General features: G+C 35.8%; 1 pseudogene; it reads right to left on the bottom strand.

The window, feature by feature from the left end:
• Positions 1–15,064: 15,064 nt before the first annotated feature.
• LOC145076156 (secreted RxLR effector protein 161 pseudogene) lies at positions 15,065–15,808 on the bottom strand (annotated as a pseudogene).
• Positions 15,809–16,090: the final 282 nt, after the last annotated feature.

Here is a 16,090-nt window from a genome sequence, read left to right as displayed (position 1 = left end):
GCTCTGAGCATGTGTAATAGACTTTGGAAAATCGTGGGATACCCACTTGCCTTTGATCGAGTTCTCCTATAACAACAGTTATCACTTGAGTATCAAAGTTGCTCCTTTCGAAGCATTATACGGGCGTAAGTGTAGATCACCGTTGTGCTGGGCTGAGGTAGGAGACACCCAGCTAGCAAGAGAGCAAACGCCAAACAACACCTTAACGGGACCGGAAATCATACGCAAGACAACCAAGAAGATAATTCAGATCAGAGCACGACTATAATCATCACGAGATAGACAGAAGAGCTACGCCGATAAGCGACGAAAGCCCTTGGAATGCGAAGTCGGAGATAGGGTGTTACTAAAAGTCTCTCCTTGGAAAGGAGTGATTCGTTTTGGGAAGCAGGGCAAACTGAACCCTTGATACATTGGACCCTTCGAGATTCTTGCCAGAATCGGTCCAGTGGCTTATAGATTGCAACTCCCCGCCGAGCTCAGCAGCGTACACCCTGTGTTTCACGTCTCCAACTTGAAGAGGTGCTTATCCGACGATACTCTCGTCATTCCATAAGAGGAAATCAAAATCAATGAGAACCTTCTGTTCATCGAAGAGCCAGTTGAAATCATGGACCGAAAGGTAAAGTGTACCAAGCAGAGTCGCATTCCGATTGTGAAACTTCGATGGAATGCAAGGCGCAGACCAGAATTCACAAAAGAACGCGAAGATCAAATGAAGCAGAAGTACCCTCATCTATTCTCACATTCTAAAATCTAGCTTTTAAAAGAATTTCGGGACAAAATTCCCTCTAACGGGGGGATGATGTCACAACTAGAAATTTTGGTGCCTTGTAACTACAACACATATAACAATTATGAATCAATAACATGAAAGCATACGTGATGCTCATTCTATAACAATAAAACTCCATCAAATACTTCATTCTAGCCCTACAAATGGTCAACAAAGAATTGGAAACCCTTGAAATTCCAATTTGAGTTCATTGTGGACTAGGATTCTTTAATGGGCCCTAATTGGACCCATATACATGAAACTTAACATTTTTGGGCCTTATGAACCCAAAATAAACTAGATTAACTTTAATGGATCTTATTGGACCAAAACAAATTTATATTAGCCCAAATAGGTCATACAAATCATTCTTTGATTTTTGTTGGGCCAAAAATCACTTAACTTAACCATAAAATGGACTTAAGCATTCAAGGCCCAAATTTTTATTTCTTCCTTCTCCATTCTCGGCCCAAGCCCAACCCAAGAAAAGGAGTTGACTTTTGATGCTACCTCACAATTGTTCATGGGATAACCATGCATTTTTTTCATGCCTCCATGCAACAATCACATCATTCACTCTCTCTCCTCTCCTCTCTCCTTGCTCTCGGCCGAACCCAAACACACACACACACACACACACTCTTCACTCAAAATTCTCTCAAGAAAACACCCTCCACTCCTCTCCATATTTTTGAGATCTAAGAGACTTTGAAGGAGGTTTTCCCACAAACACATCATCTAAGGTAAGTTGATGTTAAATCCATGATCTAGATACTTCATTTCATCCAAAAATCTCTTCTAAATCCAATCAATCTTGTGATCTTGCACCTTAGAAGTCACAAAACTCAAGATCTACTAAGAGGACTTGCTAGGATCAAAAAATTCTTCTAGTCTTCTTCAAAACCAAAACTACAACTCAAGGTGAGTTTCATACCCCTCTATTTTCGGTTTTCATATGTTTTATGGGGGAGAATACAAGAAAATGTGTAGATCTATGTGTATGTTTATGCTATGTGTGATTTTATGCATGTATGTGTGTGATGTTATGTGTTTTTGAGATAAATATGTAACAAAAAGAGTGATAATTCGAGATCTATGACATGAGAAAAGAAAAAAACATAATCTAAGTTATTTTACACTAATCAAGTCAAGAAAAATAGCTTATAAGGTTATAAGGAACAAACTTTAACATAAAACTCATTTTAGGGCTTAAAATGTTAAAAATACAAAACTTGGGGTAAAAACTGCCAAGTCACGGTTTCTTGAGGGTCAAATGAGTCAAAACAGTTTTTATAATCCCTTTTCTGAATATTAAAATTTTCAAAGGACTAAAAATGCAAAAATTTGAGTTATTGGGCTAAATACGGGCTTTTCAGCCCAACAAGCCCAAAATTGCGAAAATTTTTTATAACCATAATACAAAATACCCTTATATATATATATATATATATATATATATATATATATATATATATATATATATATATATATAATCATTCATGCATCACTCTATGGATCTTCACACTTTGATAAACAAATGTCTTTCAGAAAATATCGGATTTTCTGGGTTTTTACAAACTTTACAAATCATATTATTTACAACTATGCTTATGAACTCACCAACATTTCATATGTTGATGTTTTTCCAAAATAACTTGTATTCTCAGGTAACAGGTAAGCGGAAGATTTATAAGAAGTAATATTAGATGTCATATTGTTAAATGCACTCAAACTATTTAGGTTATGGATGTGTAATATTAAAACAATGTACTCGATGTGAACAAATTCAGTTGTAATATATTGATGCATGGTGACGTTTATATTATGATTCATGTATATTCATTGTGATGGTATTCAATTAAAGTGACGCAAGCCCTCGGACGTTTCCACCGTCTGGTTCGGGTGTGTGACAAATTAGTGTAAGAAAAGGAAGGAATTTTGGTTCCAGTGGATGTTCCTACGACTGAGTTTGGGGTTTATCAACATCCAATGAATGTTGAAGATGATCCTCAAATATTTCCTAATGTTGCATGGATTCCAGATGAGATGCTTCGCAAGGTTGACCCTACACATCCCATTTTGGTGGCTTATCTTCAATCCGTTAATCCTTCTATTGAAACTGGGGTATTGCTACCCAAAGGTATTAGAAGGACTTTGTTTTGGATTTGGTGTCTAAGCTCATAACTATAACTGGGATGTACTTGACCCGATTGTAGCATAGTCCTTTTTGGGTTGCCTTCACCAGTGCAACTTGATAGCATGGACTTTGAGAATAAGGTTGTTTAGGGTTTATTAATATATTAGAAGTATAATATATTAATATGAAATCATATTATTTAATTAGTATTGATCAAGAATTAATTTGGAATTAATTTTGTGATCAAAAGAGACTAATTAAATATAGGTTGATTGATTATGTAAATCAGTCATTCTTATAGTGTGGGCCAATGATCCATGATCATGTAGTTAGGCCAACTAATCCAAGGATAATCCATGGAGGTTAAACCCATGGAGCATGAGAATATGGAAAGTCATGGGTTATTAGGGTTTTAAAAGTGTATCCCGAGCATGTGCAACACTACTAATAGAGCCCCTCTAGATGAAAAATCAGCTACACCATATCTTGGAGATAACCAACTTATTCTCTCAAGCCTCCTTTTGCATTTTGGTGTTTGTGAGCCAATAAAGGTATCACACTTGAGGTGCTAAAACTTTTAAAGGTCAAGAGCTCTACCCAACTCAAGAGGTAAGCATCCAAACTAATGGTTTATATTATATAGCTTCAATTGTATGCTAGATAGGGGAATGCTTTGGAAAAACAAAATGCATGTATAATTAGAGAAAACATAGAAACAAAGCATTTAGGGTTTCATGTGCTCCATAGGAGTGTTATAGCGCTCAAAACCCAACACTTTTAAACGTGGAAAGAGTCCCAAGAAACCTTCAAAGGCTGAAAAACCACAAGTTGTTCCTGAGGAGGTTGGGCCGGTTGTTACGAAACCTGTTACTGAGCAAGTTCATGAACCTAAAGAACCTGCAAAGGAAGTAGTGCCTTTGAAATCTGGTGTTCTTAAGAGATTGAATAAAATGACACACAACCCTCGTCGTTCACCTGATCGCCCTATTGTCGAAAGGGCTCTTACGAAATATATTACTTCACCCAAAGGTGTTTCAGTTTCAAGTCATATCAGGATTCACAAACCTCAACTGAGTCGTAATGGGGTTACTATTTGTGAAATCCCAACTCCAGTTTCTCCGACATCAAAGAAACTAAGAGCTCGGGATATGGTGAAAAAGATCAAAAAAAGAAGAGGCATTGGAATATCCTCTCGATGAAGTTGTTTTCAAGAGTGATTTAGAAGCTAATTAATCTCATATTTTTCAAAGTGAGCTTGGTTTCAATTCACCTTAGAGGGACTCGCCATTCAAGTTTACTTTCGAGCAGACTGGTAATCTTAGTGGCTTTGTGAAAGCATTTCATGTGGACAAATCTACTAATCAGGGTGATTCACCTACTTTATCCGTCCCTAGAAGACTTCGGTCATACCACCCAAAGTTTTGATTGCCAAGTCCAATATGGAGGAAGTTCGAACTTTAGGAATCACTGTGGACATATCTAATATGGACACAAATGTCAACACGGGTGAAGGGATATCGACACATGAAGCCTATGGTATTTCGAATGCTTCTCCTTCATCTGTTCCCACTTCTATCATTACTTCCTCTACATTCGAAACCATAGTTAAGGATACTTCTACTTCGTTACCACCATTTCACACACCAACTCCTACATCATTACTTATTTCTACTACTTCACCCACTTATCAAGATATTCTCAATCTACCAATCACCTCATTATTTCCTTCACAATCCACTGATGGTGCAAAATCTACTTCTATAGTTGGCCACGATGATGATGATGATGATTATATGGTGTCTTTTGCTGACATCCAATTTGATCCTGAAGAGGAAAACGTTCCCGATCACATGCTTATGTCTGGTAAGCAGATCAAAATCCGTAACAGGAAGTTGAATTCTTTACTTTAACTTTAAGCTAATGTTAGGGTTCAAAGCAGTGTAACTGGCATTGAGATTGATGTTATGTTCAAAGCTTAAGAGCTTCGTTTGTGCACCATTATGGAACAAATTGAAGTGAAAAATAAAGAGAGGCTGAAGCATCAGTCTGATTCTTTTATTGATGTGGTCAAGGAATTGAAATCTGTTGCTCAAGAAAGACATGTCGTCTTTGTTGAACCTGTTAAAAAGGTGAAAGAGCATGTAAATTCGAAGATTGAGGTGATTCGTGTTGAGATGGCACATGAGGTTGGGAAGCTTGATCACAATTATTCAACTCTTACTACTAAGGTTGATGTAATCGTGTAGGTTTTTACAAAATTAGTTGAATCCTTTAATTCCCTTGTTACTAATGTTGTTACCAAGTCAACATCTGATTCTACAAGTTTTGCCAAGTTGGAGGAGTTACTAGGACGTTTAAAGTAGTTGCTTTCAAAGCTTGGTTCTTCGTTAAAATCTCTGGTTTTTGCATAATCGTTATCAACAATGTTTTCTTCGTTAGAGTCCCATCCGAAGACTGATCATGATTCTCTTATGAATCTAGTTGATTTGATGCCTACTGCTGCCCTACCTATTTTCACAGGGATGCAAGGGTGAGAAGAAGGTGTCGGTGCATCAAAGAATTCGGATCAAGGAAAATTTGTTGGTAGAGTAATAAGCACACAGATTCCTATTTCGATTCCCATGACCATGTCAAGTACTTCAACCACCATAACTTTGAAGCCTTTAACTAAAGGTGTTGTTATTGGTTCATTTGTTGGTGGATCAATTTTGATGAAATCTTCATCAAAAGAAGAAATGGAAGGAAAAGGAAAGGGTATTTTGACTGAACCAATTGTAGAAGAAAAGACATTGGCTTTAGAAAAGGAAATGGAAAAGCAAAGACAAACTCAAAGTATTCTTAGACAAAGAAATGGTGATCCTCCTGGTCTTGAGAAGGGTGATCCTACAAAGCCATACTGTTATGAAACAATTGAAGATTCGGTTTCCAGTGGTGTTATGCATGAATTTGCCAAAGTTCCTAAAAAGAACTTCGATACTGAAAACACTGACTTTAATCATATGGACTTCCATATCAATGAGATGATGTTCATGACATCTTAGTATCAGACTGTCGATAAGTTTGAAGATAAGGAAGAATATAAAAGGTTGAAGCTTAGATTTCATGTTGTTTTGGGTAAAAGAGAAGAGGAAATATGGTAGTCGGTGAAGATAGTGAGAGTTCTCAGTATCTCAAAAGATGTTTTATTTGAAGGGATATTGCAGAATTATCGATTCCATGCTACTCAAGCTAACAATGTTACATTCGATTTTTCTGTAGAAGACACTCCTTTGATGAATCTAAATGATCTCATCAGTGTTGGAAGGATATTGAAAGGAATGTCTTTCTATGACATATGTGGAACTTTCTCTTGCAATGGGTCGTCAAGTCACTGTGCCCCAATCTATGCTAAAGGGTAAAGCAAGTCTCAAAAATTTTGAAGACCGAGAAATTTGTGTGAAGCCTTTGGGTATCGTTTTAATTGGGAAGAATAAGAAAGGGAATAACACAAAGTTCCTTTTTCATGTTTTTGATGTGGAAAAATTCACCACTTCATAATATATGAATCTTCTTGTTCGTATAAATAGCTGCAAAAGGAATAATGATGGTGACAAAGCTAAAATTCGAAGAACGATTAATTGGTATTCAGAGACAAGAAGAGTTTTACATCAGTCAACCATGATGTTAATGACTTAGGATTCAACACTACTCACAAAGGGGGAGAATGTTGGGGTCGAAGTATGTGGTGAGCTGTCGAAGGGTGTTGAGTCTGTCTTAGTATCGAAGTCTATATTTTGTCTTTTGGTTGTATGTATTTCATAATGGCTCATTTGTATGTCGAAGCTTAATTGTTTAGCCTTTATGTATTTTTTGTTACTTCTGAATTCCTGTAAATAGGGATAGGTTTTAGAGTTAGAGTAACTTTTGAGCATTCTATTGTTCGCACTCTTTTCATTCTATGTAACCTTCAGAAGTATAATCGAGCCATCCAGATCTTATTTACTCTTTGTGTTCATGATTCAATCTAAACTTTGATTTCATTCCGTAAACTTGATTCTATAACAACTACAACAACTCGAGCTCAGTTTGCATTTTTCTTTTCATTTTAGCATATTTTTAATTTTTGCATTTCTATTTGAGTTTTAGGATAAATGATCATCATAGTCATATTACTTTTCAGAAAATGGTAAAAATCAAGTGTGGGGTCCTTATCGTAAAAAATTATTTGTATACAACATTTTTAGAATAAATACTAACGATTTTATAAATCAAATAAAAGAAGGAAATGGCTAATGGACTATCTGGATTAAGCAATTAAGCCCAACATTAGCTAGTCCAAAATTATGGCCCAGCCCTGACGACGTAAGCTTAGGGCCACGACGTGAATTAGTCAAAGTCACGGAGTACGAAAAGAACATCCGTCGCTTTCATTCAACACTTTCTTTCCAACATTACTTCGTGATTTTGAACTGGTCACCCCCACATTTCTATTTCGGCTTTTTTATTGTTGTTTTTGCTTTTGTATTACGTCATTCCATTACAATGTATGAGTTATAAGATCATTAATCTTTAGTTTGCTCTAATTTTTATGCATTTAGATGTTAGTGTTTGTGTTGAAGCCTAAATGTCGAAATTGGTTCAATCCTATGTGATTTAATTGTTGCATGTTACTTAGAAGTGCTTAGAATCGAGTCTTAAAAAATTAGATTTAAGTTCAAATGGACCTGAGAATTATTGATTGTCATTCACATTTCGAACCGAATTCACGACATGGTTTTCTTGACCACGACGTGAAATTTGGGCGGAAGATTTTCCGTTTCTGCGTAATGGCTTAATTTTTTAGTGGTTTTGTTATTTTTTCTTGCTGTTCATTTTCAGATATCAGGGGGACAAGGCGTGCGATTTTGGAGGAGCAAGCACACATAGATGTACAAAGTATCCATTAACTTTACCGATTTCCTCAAAATGTTTCACAAAAAATGCTCAATAGTTATGCAAACAAGCTAGGATGGTTATACAATCGGGAATTTGTAGTGATACCAATGGTAGATTGGACATGTTTACATGGGGTTGGCATGGTCGTGGAAGTAGAAACATATTGGACGAAATTTATTGTTGGGGAAGGTTAACATTTCAATGTAATGAGTGGCAAAATTTGTTTTCTATTCAAGAGCCTGTTTATCGGGAATAGTCCGTTGAATTCTTTGCCATGGTCAATTTTGAAGAACGGACTAACGACTCAACATACAATTGGGCCCTTGGATTCCGATTAGGTGGTGTTTATAGAGAATGCAGCCTTTGTGAATTTTCTTGGTGAATGGGGTTATATACTGAAGAAGAAACACAATCACCTCATTTTGTACTGTTTTTTACAAGGTTGTGTTTACGACTTTACCTCGGGATTGATTGATGTACAATTCTAGAGAAGTGTTTCTAATCACAAGTATAATTGACGTAATGCTTGTGAAGGACAAATTCGGTCTCCTATTTACCGGTTCTTACATTGTTTGATCACTTTCTATATTATCCATAAACATCATGGCGACAAGGTGCCTTTACAAAATTTGTTCCATATTTGGAGCATCATCACACCAGGAGCTTTCTGTAACCTACCATATATGCTTGTAACATTTTTAGGGACAAAGGCGGCAACTTCTAATCCTAGTAATCCTATTACTGGTGGACATTTTGTGACTCACCTAGCTAAATCATATGGGATTCTTGAGTCTTATGCGAGTTGTGGTGAATACTGGCGGGGGATATGTCATATCCCTGGAAGATGATGAGTAACATGTTGGTAACCAAGGGGGACAACCAAGACAAAGGGAAGGAGAAATGTTAGTGCTCATAGGGAAAGAGCCCAACAACATCAACCACCTCAACCATTTGAGGGTGGGGTACCAACTTAACCATTCTAAAGTCGGGTTGGTACTTATTTGGATAATCCCAGTGGTGGTGTTAATTATCACAATCAAGAAAACGATGTATTATTTACACACCTTAATGTGGACCGACCGCCGACCATGCCGCCTCATTACTCGTGCATTCCAACATGGGAGGAGTTGTGGACGAGCCAATGAGATGGAGCTAGGGATATTGATTCTATCCTTTTGTTAGTTTTTATTTTGTTTTTGTTTTTAAAATTTTAGTTGGTTTTTTTAAAAGTTGTAACCATACTATATTATGGATGTTTTTCTTCTTTCCACAATTTATTTGCTTTGTTGCAGATTTGGTAGGCTATTGTGAGAGAAACTTAAGAGAATCGAGATAAGAGCACATGAAGAAATCCATGTCATTTAGAGTTACAAGTCAAACCCCATAATTTTTAATATGTATGGGGCCAATATCGTGTGAGAAAAGAGATTAGAGAGAAAGTCTAGAAATATAGAGTCTTAATCCATTTAAGAGTTCAAAGTTAATATCACTTGCATGGAATATGAATTGCTAAAACAGTTTCTGGAGCTCCCAGTATTCACGACATGAAATCTATCTCCACGTGGTCACTTGGATGCCATCACGATTCAGCGTGCAATTCACATCAACACCACGATATGAATGCAATCTCTACGTCGTGAGCAGTACTACATAGCATTTTTACTCTACTTTTCCAACTTTACAATGTGGTGTATGCTTTCCCACATTGAGATACTATGCTTTTACGATATTATGTACCACATTTGAAGAAGATTCAAGTTTCTGATTCACATTTTGTCGTCACAATTACGTATCTCGGAAGATCCAAGTTCCAATCACACAATCAAGATGTTTAAGTTTTCCGCACATGTTCAGAATCAATCTCGCCACTACTACCCCATGGGAGTCAGTCCCTTTTTCTCCCTTTTATTGCTTTTAAATTATTTTATTCATACAATGATGACATTGTATATAAAAGCGTAAGGTAGGGTCAAAAAAGTAAAATGCTATAAAAATAAAAATAAAATAAAAATTAAAAATTGATTTGAAATAATAATCTTAAAATTAAATCTAGTGATAATTAAAAACCTAAGTTGCTAGTGTTGCGTGAGATGATTTAATGCGAGCTCAAATGTTTAATTAAGCCAACATATGTTATAGTATATTTGTGGCTTCCCAAGTCTTCGAGAAAAGCCATGAGATATGAAAGATAATCTGGTAGTTTATATGGCATAATAAGTTTTGCAGCGTGTACCTGAAATCTATCCATGAGAGCTTATGTAGTCATTGCACTTAGACTAATACCTCTAATTAATAAAGGTTGAAGTTAAGCTCCTTTGCACAAGCATGTAGGATTTGAGCGGAAAAAAAAAAGAGATATTTAAATTTATAAAAAAAAGAGAGAAATTACCAAAAAGTTGTTAGAATTTTGGAGCTATCAAAGTATGAAGTTCAAAAGATCAAAAATTCTGAAGAATAAAAAAGTTGAAGATACCAAAAATCAAACAATAAAGATGGTGAATTCAATGAAATCAAAGATAAATTATTCAAAGAAGTGAATAATTCCAAAGTGATCCGTTGTGGTATCAAAAGTTGTAATTTTTCTAGATTATATATTTGGTAGCTTAAACATAAGTACCTTGAGGTTAAGAAAAGTTTATGAGAACGGATTCGGAGGTTTGCATAAATGAGTCTCGTAAAAACTAAGGGGTGAATGTTCATAAGGATTGTGAGTGTTTAGGATTGGGAAGTTGTTAGGATTTTACACACAAATATACCCATTAAGGTCTTGGTATAATGACTGAGTTCAAAATGGATTGTCTTATGTGATGTTGGTGATGAAAGTTTGACCTAAAAATAAGTTAGTTTTGCTTGAGGGCAAGGAAATAATAAGTGTGGGGTATTTGATATTTCCATATTTATACACATTTTTAGGCAATATGTTAATACATTTTTATAAATATTTTAGTTAAATGCAAAGATAAATGATACTTATGAGATTAAATTGCATTTTGCAGTTAATAGAAACACTCTTGAAGAATAGGGACTGAAATTGACAAGAATTGGAACTTTGGAGGATGGGAGCTTAATAGAAGAAAATTCTAGCGAAAAACCCAAATCATGACGTGGCCCTCAACATCACGACGTGGAGTGAGTAATCCATAAGATAAGTATGCGGGAAGTCAGAATCCTTGCCTAATAAGGATTTGTACCCAAGTTAGGACGTGAAACCCTTGTCCACGTCGTAAATCACGTATTTCCTAAAAACTGTAAATTATACTTCATTGTTATGATTTTAGGGGATTGAAGGGTTTTTAGAGAGATATATGGAGGAAAATTATTCAGAGAAACCGAATTCAAAGCATTATGGGAAGGAGATTTGCTTGAAGATAGAAAGATTGAAGAACATAATCATTACATTGGTTTTGTCCATGGTTGGCATCCATGGCTGCCGACGAAGGTGGTGGTGATGTCTTGGGAAAAAATGCACCAAGAAGAAGAAGAAGAAGAAGAAGAAGAAGAAGAAGAAGAAGAAGAAAGGAATAAGGATTAGGAAACCTACCTTGAAGCAACAGTCACGCAAAACTTCCCCCCTTGATTTTGATCATCTCGCTCGAATCCTTCTCTTTTCTTGATATGTATCCTGGTCTCAACTTGCTCTTTCCCCGTTCTCGACCACACACATAAATGTGCACACGCACACGAGAATTAGATTGGGCTTCAAATGTTTCTAAATGTGTTTAAATATTGGATGGGGGACTTGCAAAGGAAATAAATCCAATCAATGCCTCAATCGTGTCAAACATATGCGCTCAAACCCATATTTATGCTTTGCACCCGCCCCCCCAGCTTTCACATAATGAACATAAAGGCCCTTAGACCTAGGAAATTAACATCTTAAGTATTAAAAACTCATCTTTACTTGTTCAACGTAATTGCTCCTACTTTTCTTCTAAAAAGTACTTCCAACTTATCATTCTTAGATATTATTATTATTATTACTATTATTATATTTATTTTTACATTTGATCATTGAAAATAACTCTTTTATTTTTAAAATAAAGTAATGAAATTAAATATTTAAAATAAATAAATTTTAATGTATTGGAAAAACAGAATGCTACAATTAGCTTCTAATTTTAGGTGTTTCCTGTTAGTGTTGTAGGTTTATGTACTTTACTTGATACATAATTCTCCAAAGCCTTCTTCATCATCTCCAAGGATATTCTAATCTCTATTTGCTACTGTCTGATTTGGAAGATATGGATATCAAGGAATGACAACAGTTTTAAGGGTATCGTGGTGAATCCCAGTAAACTAGCAGACAACATAATTTCACTCACCTATAATTGGTACAGGCATATATGAAATGTTGTGTGTGGGAGCTGAGTGAAATGGTGTATTTCACCTTTTAAAGATCTTGTTTCTTAATTCTCATTGCATTTGTACTCGTTTCTTGTACTTTCTTGCCTTTGTAGCTCCTTGATATTGGACATTTCCCTCTTTTAATAAATTATTTGTTGTTTCTAAAAATAAGTTGGACTTGAATGTCTGTGTAGGGATAGGGAGGTCTGGATGTGATGGTGGGCCGGACTGCTAAACATGGTGTTAATGTTTCTAGAGGTTATCCATACAATAATTGTATTATGTTCCAGGTCCCAAGCCTATTAATGTTCAGTCATGGACAGTCAAAAATGGCAATAATCTTGTCCATCCGATCGTAGCGGTCCATTTTATTGATATGTCGCTCACTTTTTCTATTGATAATGCTTATTTCTTGAAGCATCCAAAATTGTAAGATATTATAATTCCTCTGAGGATGGGCCAACATTTGATTATAACGGAGGATATCCTTAGGCATGAGGATCGAGTGTTTACTTGTTGAGAACGATATATTACACTGATAAGTTAATTTCCTCAAAATATGTTGTTAACTATTGTGCCAATGTCGGGGTTCTACAAAAATCGTCATGACTTTGCCATGGTATATCAAGGCTCTAAAGTTTGTAATTAACGTCAAGTTTTAGAAAAATATTATCTTAATTAATATATGTATATAAAAATGAAAAATAGTAGAAAATACATAAAAAAAATATTAACTGTATACAAAATTACTGACCTAAGTCACGTTTTACACATGATGTGACTCTCCAGAATCAAAAAAACTTGATACTTGACATTACCGCAAAATTCATAAATAACTTTATTTAAAATCTTGACTTCAGCGTATAAATTTATCATTTTCTTTCATGCCAAAACATAATAATCTACTAAAATAAATATCAACAAACTAAATATGTTACAAGATTCATCAAAGATGAGAGTGGTTTTAGAAGAATGAGAATTTGCAAAGTAAGAAATAATTGTTTAAATCTATGGAGAATCAAGATAAAGTTATTTTAGGGGAAAATGACACATATAGCCCACGAATATTTTAGGGTCAACCCTTTTAGTCATTTAAAATTTTTCGTGACTTTATGAGGGAACCAAGTTGTAGGCAACCTGTCCTTTTAGTCCCTTTTACTTGTTTTAGTAGGTTTAGAGGACACATAGACAAAAATTAAAACCACACCCCCCTCTCTCTAAAAAAACATACATCAATTCTTTCACTTCCACATTCCCTCTCAAAAAATTTGTGCTCCCGCTCGACATAACAAGGTGCAAGAGTCATTCCGGAAGCAATTCCATGGCTTCTTCTGACAAGTTCAAAGTATTCTCTTGAACCAGTAAAAATAACAGTTGTGAAGGCTATGGACAATACCCATCATCCTGCTAGTTCCATAGTTCCAATTAGTTGCAAGTGGATTCATATTTAGTCTAAAATCTGATGTAACATATCCTTGGTAAACACAAATTAGTTGCAATCATGGACCACAAATTTATCATGTAACCAATGGCTATTTAAGCCATGCCCGGAGCTGAGAATTAAGAAACAGATTGTCACATTCAAACCATTATCTTCATACAAGGTATATACTTTGTTTCCCCAAAATTTAGTGTTACAAACAATGCACATGAATACTAGAAATTATAAGTAAAATTCAACTTGTACATACACAAATCATTACACCAATTGTTTACGAGAATCCTTACTCATTACCCAACGGGTTCCTAATCTTCAGTCTAGTTGGTGTCGGCTCTGGCCACAAAAGTCTAAATGAAAATCCTCGATTAGTTGTAACGAATTCCAAATCAAGGATTTTGAATTTGCGAAACACCACTCCCTTTCGAGGCATCAAAGAACTTCAATAAAATTAGGTTTTTAGGGACCAAAACTGTAAAGTTTAGACAGAATTCAAAAATAGGGACCAAAACTGTCAAGTTTAGCAAAAATGAAGGCAGCGCACGCCCGAGTTTTCGGAGCTGCATTCGTGTCCAAAGGTCGCGCGCATGCACGAGTTCGGTGTTTTTGGTCTACAGAACCACGATTTGCACCCCCCTGCATGCGGGTAGGAATTGTAACATAACCATAGACACAAGCTTGTAATCCTTCCATGCAATGAAGCTTATAAACCTTGTTGTGTTTGGTCTCTCTACCAATGTGGGACTCATTCCCACATTCCTCTCTTTTGCTAAACTTATTCTCAAATACCCATCTTTGAGTATCGATATCTCATTCACTTATACTCTATTTTGGACATCTAATATATCGTTTCGAACTCCTCATGGAGGAGAACACAAACTCACTTAGAGTTCGTTATATATACAACATATGTATACATTTATATATGTCCAAAGTTAGTAAAAAATATAAATATTTATACTAAATTTCCAACAATCCCCTACATGATAGGAGATCGCTCTATGCACATCCAATTTCAAGACGAAATTTTCAACATGTTAATCGTGCATAGGATAGGTAGGTATTACCCTTTGAACCCTCCCTTAAGAAGTTACACTTAATCCCCTAGCAGATAGTAGATCTCGATGTCTTTGAACTAAGCTGCCATTTATGTAGACGAAAATGTAAATCTCACAGGACTCTCCCTGACAAGGTCATATCCTCATAGTTGTGTTCGTTTCGGTCAAGAACACTAACCTGGATCCGCAATGTTATCCTTTGACTTCACCCATTCAGCCGTGATAACCCCCGTAGAGAGTAGTTGTCATATCATTTTATGTCTACGTCTAATGTGCCTTGATTTCCCATTACAAATTGTACTTTGAGCTCTACCAATTGCCGATTGGTTATCACAATGTATCCATATGGCCGTTACCGGCTTAGGCCATTCGGGAATGTCCTCTACAAATTGACATAGCTACTCCGCCTCTTCAAAACAAATATCTAAGGCGATAAATTCAGATTCCATCGTGGAACTAGATATAACTATTTTCTTGGATGATTTCCATGCTACAACAACACCTCCAAGTACAAACACATATCCACTTGTAGATCTGGAATCTTTTATGTCAGATACCCGATTTGCATCTGTGTATCCTTCGATAACTGCTGGATGTCTGCGATAATGCAGTCCATATTCTCGCGTGTATCTTACATACCTCAACAACCTAGTAATACTCTTCCAGTGTTCAGAACTGCGTTTACTAGTGTATCTACTTAGTCTGCTCATAGCATATGCTAAGTAAGGTCTGGTACAACTCATTAGATACATTAGACTGCCAATAATTCTTGAATATTCCACTTGATTAACACTATCACCTCTATTTTTACGTAGATGTTGACTAGTGTCAATTGGAGTTCTAGCGATGCTAGTGTCTCCCTTAGCAAAATTTTCAAGAATTTTATCCATATAGTGTGTTTGACTCAAAATCAAACAACTTTGGGTTCTTGTTATCTTCACTCCAAGAATCACATCTGCTAGACCCATATCTTTCTTGTTGAACCTGGATTTCAACATGTCCTTCGTGGATCTTATTATCTTGTCATCACTACCAATGATAAGCATATCATCACCATACAAACACAAGATGACATAACCATGAGTGGTGTTTTTCACATAGATACACTTATCACACTCATTGATTCTAAAGCCACTTTCCATCATGACTTGATCAAACTTTTGATGCCATTGTATAGGAGCTTGTTTTAATCCATATAGAGACTTAACAAGTTTACAAACCTTGTTCTATTGTCTTGAGGCAATGAATACTTCAGGTTGCTCCATATAAATTTCTTCTTCCAACTCCCCGTTTAGGAAAGCCGTTTTCACATCCATTTGATGAACTTGCAAGTTTCTGATAGCTGCAATGGCAAGAACTAATCTAATGGATGTTATACGCATTACCGACGAATAGGTATCAAAGTAGTCTAGACCTTCCTTTTG

This window comes from Lactuca serriola, chromosome 9, assembly GCF_051521515.1.
Source record: "Lactuca serriola cultivar US96UC23 chromosome 9, Lser_US96UC23_V15, whole genome shotgun sequence".
Taxonomy (NCBI): Eukaryota; Viridiplantae; Streptophyta; class Magnoliopsida; order Asterales; family Asteraceae; genus Lactuca; species Lactuca serriola.
Note: the sequence above shows the minus strand (reverse complement) of the source record. Positions and strands in the feature narration are given on the sequence as shown.